Source organism: Canis lupus, chromosome 36 (assembly GCF_003254725.2).
Source record: "Canis lupus dingo isolate Sandy chromosome 36, ASM325472v2, whole genome shotgun sequence".
Classification (NCBI taxonomy): domain Eukaryota; kingdom Metazoa; phylum Chordata; class Mammalia; order Carnivora; family Canidae; genus Canis; species Canis lupus.
The window spans coordinates 14022048-14028345 of NC_064278.1; positions in this window are offsets into that span (position 1 = coordinate 14022048).

Here is a 6298-nt window from a genome sequence, read left to right on the forward strand (position 1 = left end):
GGACCTTAAAAGCCACATTAATGAGTTATGATTGAATAGAAGAGTGATGTGATCTGACTTGTGCTCTTAAACACTCACGATAATGGCAGGGTGAGTTGTGTGTGGCAAGCTGAGAAGGAGAGACACGGGTAGAAGGCATACAAGTAATACAAGCAAAAATACGGTATGGCAGCTCAGCCTATGGTACTGATAGTAGTAGAGTTGTCAAGAATTGGCCACTTTCAAGAAATATATATATGATTAATTATTATTTATTAATTATTAACTCTAACAGTTTTGGGGGGTCAGGAATATTAAGTCAGGGATGACTCCAAAATCCCTGGAGGAAATGACTAGATGGATAGAAGTGTCATTTAGTGACACGGAAAAGCACTAAGGAGAAAATTACTGTAAAAATGAGAACTAAGTGTTCGGTTTTTAATACGTTTATTCTGGTATATTTTGAGATAGTAAGAGAAATGTTGAGTAACAATTGGGTCTGGAATTCAACATGTAACAGGACTGGAGATGTTAATTTTGGAATAATTGGAGCATTCGTGGTATTTACAGGCTAGGAAGGATCTAAAAACCCCCTAGAAGAGCATAAAATGAAAAAAAAAAAAAATCCTGCAATTGTTCCCTGAGGGACTCCATCATTTAAGGTTAGGCCAAAGAAGGGGTTATCAACAAAAGAGATTAAAAGCTGACTGTCAGAAATGTGGATTAAAACCCAGAAGAGTCTCTAGTAGATTCTTTTTCTGTATCCTTGCTTAATAAACCTCTGTTGCTTTACTCACTCTCCTTTATCCACGAGGTTCATTCTTCAACAACATGAAACAAGGACCTAGCTTTCTTGCTTCATGGCTAAGCATCGAGGAAAAAGGAACATCATTTTTACAACTGAGGTACTGTTATGGGTTGAATTGTGTCCCCCTAGAATTCATATCCAGTATCTCAGAATGTTACTGTATTTGGAGATAAGGCCTTTAAAGTAGTGATTATGTTAAAATGGAGCTGTTAAGGTGGGTCCTGATCCAATTTGACTGATGTCCTTATAAAAAGAAATTTGGACCCACAGAGACATCATGTCTGAGCAAGCAAAGAGGAAAGGCCATGTGAGGACATAAAGAGAGGGTGACCATCTGCAAGCCAATGAGAGAGGCCTCATAAGAAAGGAACCCTGTCCACACCTTGATCTTGAACCTCTAGCCTCCAGAATGGTGAGAAAATACATTTCTGTTGTTGAAGTCACCCAGTTTGTAGTATTTTGTGATGGCAGCCCTAGCAAACTAATACAGGTACACAGATCTGAAAGTGATTTTCTATAGAATACACACACACACACACACAAATTGAGAGAACTGTTCAGCAATTTGAACAGAAAGAAAAGAAATAGGAAGACACAGAAAATAGAAGTAAAAGATATGAGGAGACAAAACAACGATTGGAAAGATAATAGAACGAGATAAGGAAGAAAAACTAGAAACTAAAAATGTATTATCAGAATTAAAATCTTTATTGCAAGCAATAAACAATGAGCCAACACTATAGGAAATGGAATCAGTGACATATTACATAAATGTGGAAATTATTCCAGACTGTAAAGGAAGAAAACAAAAATATGAAAATGATGAAATAGAGATTATAAATAAAGAGTGATAGAAAATAGAGACAAGATAAGAATTATAAGTCTCCCCATGGAAGAAACAGCCAAAAAAAACTGGAGCAGTCATCATTGAAATAAATTAACATCTGGAGTTGAACAATTCTGAAGTGTAAAGATTGAAGATCAGCAAAAACAAAACCATATCTGGCTAGTTTCTGGCCAAAAAAATCAAATTATAAGGACAAAGGGGAAAAGTCCTGAAAGCTTCCAGGCTGAAAAAAAGGTTAAGCTTTAAGACTCTCATTGAATGAGATTACTTTCCATGGCTGACAGTCATTTTTAAAAGTTATTGGTGCTATTATAGTAATGATTAAATAATTTTTCAACTCTTTGCAAATATAGAACATTGTCCAGAAAACCACAAATAATTTGCTTTTTTAATAGATAAACATATAAATTTACTGCAAAGTTAATGGAAATGCCAAGGAAATTAAAAGATACTTTGCATATTTAAAATTCATATTAGATGACCTGATAATTAGAAAAACTAAGAAAACATTTACTACCAGGTATAATGTTATCAAGTCCTCCCAGCGTCCTGTTCCATCTTGGACTTGCAAATGACCTTGCATAAAAATAAGCATCTGCTATTAAAAATATATCAGTTAGCTTTTGCTATATAACATACCACCCCAAAGCTTAGTGGCTGAAAACGTCATTTTATTTACCGACAATTCTGTGGGGTAAGCATTGGGGTGGGCTCTGCTGGCTTGAGCGGTGGGAGTGGTGCTGGGTGGTGGAGAGGTCTCGCCCACCGGGGGGTCATGCACCAGGCTGCAGTCATCTGATGGCTGATGGTCTCAAGTACTAACAGAAGACTGATGGGCTGAGACGGGCTCAGGGATTTGATGGTTGGGGGTTCGCAGACAGCTGTCTCAAAGGACTCTAGAAACTGAGCCCGGATTTTATATGGTGACAGCACTACAAACAGGCAGGCTCCAACGCAGTTTTAACCCTGCCCTTGTATCACTTCTGCTGATGCCCCATTGTCCAAAATAAGTCACATGGCCAAACCCAGAGTCAATATGGGAAGAGACTACACACATGGAAATGGATATTGGGAGGCTTGTCTGTTCTTGCAATGGCTACCATAAACTTCAACCATATACACATGCTTAAATGTACATATTTAGGGATTTATTCTAAGTAAACAACAGAGGTGTGTGAAGATTTCATTTAAAGATGTTCTTCAGGGGCACCTGAGTGGCTCAGTTGGTTAAGCGCAGACTCTTGATTTCTGCCCAGGTCATGATCTCAGGGTGGTGAGATCAAGCCCCACATTCGGGTCTGGGTTAGGATGGAGTCTGCTCGTCCCTCTTCCTCCCTCCACTTGCACAGGCTCTTGTGTGTGCTCTCTCTCAAATAAATAAATAAATTCTTAAAAAAACATGTTCTTTGAAGGATTATTCATAATAATGAAAAATTGAAGGATTTTAAATGCCCAATTTATGAGAAGGTTAGGAAGCAAGCCCATATGATGGACTACAAGACAACTTTATGTTTTTATTTATTTATTTATTTTTTTTACTGAACAAAGGTATATTTATTGATAGCAGATAAGTTTATGGTGAATTTTTTAAAAGCAGCTGACAAGGATGTTTGAGTGGTTCAGTCAGTTAAGCAACTGCCTTTGGCTCAGGTTATGATTATGGGTCCTGGGATTGAGCCAGCATGGGGCTCCCTGCTCAGGGGGAGCCTGCTTACCCCTCTCCCCCTGCCTCTCCCCACTGCTGGTACAGGAAAGAAAGAAGAAAGAAAGAAAAAAGAAAGAAAGAAGAAAGAAAGAAAGAAAGAAAGAAAGAAAGAAAGAAAGAAAGAAAGAAAGAAAGAAAGAAGAAAGAAAAGAAAGAAAGAAAGAAAGAAAGAAAGAAAGAAAGAAAGAAAGAAAGAAAGAAAGAAAGAAAGAAAAGGAAGGAAGGAAGGAAGGAAGGAAGGAAGGAAGGAAGAAAGAAAGAAGAAAGAAAGAAAGAAAGAAAGAAAGAAAGAAAGAAAGAAAGAAAGAAAGAAGGAAAGAGAGAGAGAAAGAAAGAACAATAATATATATGAGATACTGTGTTTTGGTAAAACAGGGAGACACACAAACATCATATGAGAAATCATAGTGGGAATTATGAGTATCCTAATATGGACTCTGAGGTAAGAAAGATCTAGGTCTGCATAACTAGGTAAGTAAATTGCATCAATACTTAACCTCTCTGGTCTCAGTTTTCTCAACTATAAATTAGTTTACAGTTTAACAACTATTAGGGGTGTTATGAGGATTAAAGAGGCTAATACTTGCAGTGTAATGCTTAGCAAACTAAATTGAACTTTGTATTACTCTGATTTGCTAAATAAAGAACGTTTTTTCTGTTTATCTTCTCTGATGAGATTAAATTACTTTCATTTAATAACAACACTAAGGGAGTAGTAAAAAAAATTGTCTTGGAATTATTGGGATTTCATTTAAATGTTAAACAAGCCTCCATACGGACGGAACAGAGCCAAAACCCAAGTTCTGTAGCCCCACTTCAGCAAAGGAAAGGCTCTCGATCTGGGAAAAGCTGGAGAAGCCAGCCCCCTGCTTTAAGAAGCTGGCAGGCAGCACATTGTAAAGATAAGAAACTAAGTTCAGTTGGGACAATTATTTAACAAATGTTAAGAGAGACACCAGAGGGCCACTGGAAGCTAACCAATGTTAGGCCAGATAAACCTCATGGTGGATCTTTTACTGTGTCTACAGCCAATCAACTTCAATAGGCTATTATAACAAGAGCGTATCCGTTATTTTTGGTAGGTTTCACTAATAACATTAATAACAACATTTCCATTCCCAGGATGTGATGTTTTGCGCTCAAATTAGCTTATAGGCAGTTTACTTTCAAACTAATAATTCGCATTTCAAAATAACCACCAAAAAGCCAAGTTTACTTAATTATATTCAAGCAGGACAAGAACATTATATTCAGAAAATCAGAAAGACTAATAGCATTCCACAAATTTCAATGACTATAATAGTGTCCATGTATCTTGAAAACGAAATGAATCTGGTGCATCTAGGTGATAAAGATGTTTAGGTTTAAAAGCAACAATTGTTCCAGACGTTGCAAGCTTGTTGCTGGCCAAGTCTGTTCCCTTATTATTTGTATTTCTTATAGGGCTCGGCAAAGTATTTTGCACAAGAAATACTTGGGGCCTACGTGGTTTTGTTGCTGTATAGCCAAAGCACTTGAATTGACATTTGAGTGGATGCAAATACAGCCGCAACTCCACGACCATAAGGGAAGCATCTGATCATTTCATAAAATAGCAATGAAGTATCTTACTTTTTAAATATCATCATGACAAAGAAGTAGGGAAAATTTGAAAGCATATTTAGAAGTATAAAAAAATCCTAGAGCAAAACCTTATCTTCCATTAGGGGAGCCGTCTGTTCTTAATAAGGTATTCTTTCCAGGCACAGGTTATGAAACCAGAAGCTAATCTCAGTTTGCCCCCCTCCTCCTCGACAATGCTTTAATTCAATTTTGAACTTTAGCTCAGAAGAACATTGATTATGTGTGTGTGCGCGTATATACACACATATAAGTCTTTCTAAAGCTACTCCCACTACTGCAGTATTTTGAAACAATTCCCAGATATCATATTCTTTCGTCCATTAATATTTCAGTAATTAACCTAAATGACAAGAATTCTTTTTGATAACCCTAATATCATCATCATATTTGGAAAATTAAGAATACTTAATAGAATCAACTACCCATTACTTAAATTGCCAGTCGTGTCATAAAAATTGCTAGAAATGGATTTATTGTTGTTTTAAAGTATGTTCCTTTGAATCAGGATCCAAATAATTTCTGTATATTGCACACAGTTATCATATCTTATTTAAGCCTCCTTTATTTAAAAAAATTATTTATTTATTCATGAGAGACACACAGAGAGAGGCAGAGACACCGGCAGAGGGAGAAACAGACTCCACACAGGGAGCCCAATGTGAGACTCGATCCCAGGACTCCAGGATCACACCCTAGGCCAAAGGCAGGCGCCAAATCACTGAGCTACCCAGGGATCCCCAAGTCTCCTTTAATCAATAGATTTCCTCACCATTTTTGTGTGTGTCATTTATTTCTATTGAATAAATCAAGTTGTTTGTCCTTAGAATTCCCTCCACTGGTTTGCTGATGGGATCTCCAGGGTATAATTTAATTTGTTTCCTCCATTCTCTGTATTTCCTATACATTGGTGATTGGATGTAAAGACTATTAGATTCACATTTCTTAGGTTTGGGTGTTTTTCTGGGGGGTAGTGGGGGTGGGTAGGACTTCTCCCTAGTTGCCACTGTGTTGGATCACTTCATTCTCTGTGTTGTCTTAAAAAAATTCCTTTCCCTTTCTTGCCTTATCCTCTCTTATTTCACCTATACCATCTAACTACCTTGACCCATATTCACAATCCAATGCATAACCCTCCATATTTTCTCCATGATCACTTAAATATCTTTACGCATGTGCAAAGGTTCTGTTTGCTTTACAAAAATTAGATCGTGAAAAGCCTTCCAAGCCAAATAGTAGAGCTCTAATTTGTTCTATTTAATGGCTCCAAAGTAATACTCCATGTGCACAGCTACCACAATTTACTCAGCCATCCTATTTCAGGTGGCAAGTGCTTCGT